This window comes from Xiphophorus couchianus, chromosome 12 (assembly GCF_001444195.1).
Source record: "Xiphophorus couchianus chromosome 12, X_couchianus-1.0, whole genome shotgun sequence".
Taxonomy (NCBI): domain Eukaryota; kingdom Metazoa; phylum Chordata; class Actinopteri; order Cyprinodontiformes; family Poeciliidae; genus Xiphophorus; species Xiphophorus couchianus.
In genome coordinates this window covers 4,775,109-4,775,443 of record NC_040239.1, presented here as the reverse complement: position 1 = coordinate 4,775,443, position 335 = coordinate 4,775,109, and positions in this window count along the sequence as shown.

Here is a 335-nt window from a genome sequence, read left to right as displayed (position 1 = left end):
TCCTGGGAGTTTTTTTGTTGTTGTTGTTGTGTTAAGGAAACCCCAATAGATTAAAGTCAGAACCAAAGTACCAGGATAGGAGGGAGAATTGAATTAATTTTTAGACAAAAAGGACAAACAAGATGAAACTATTCAGTTCTTTCTTCTTATTGTTACATTTTCCTGACATTCATCATTACTAATCAAAACTTTCTACAGTTCTCCAGTTAAAGTCACAAACCTTAAGGAGTCTATTTTGATATTTTCTAATATATAATTTCTGCATGTCTCATTTGAAACTCAATTTGAAATTTCACCAAATTAATGGAGCATTCTTTACATTTTAAATGTAATTG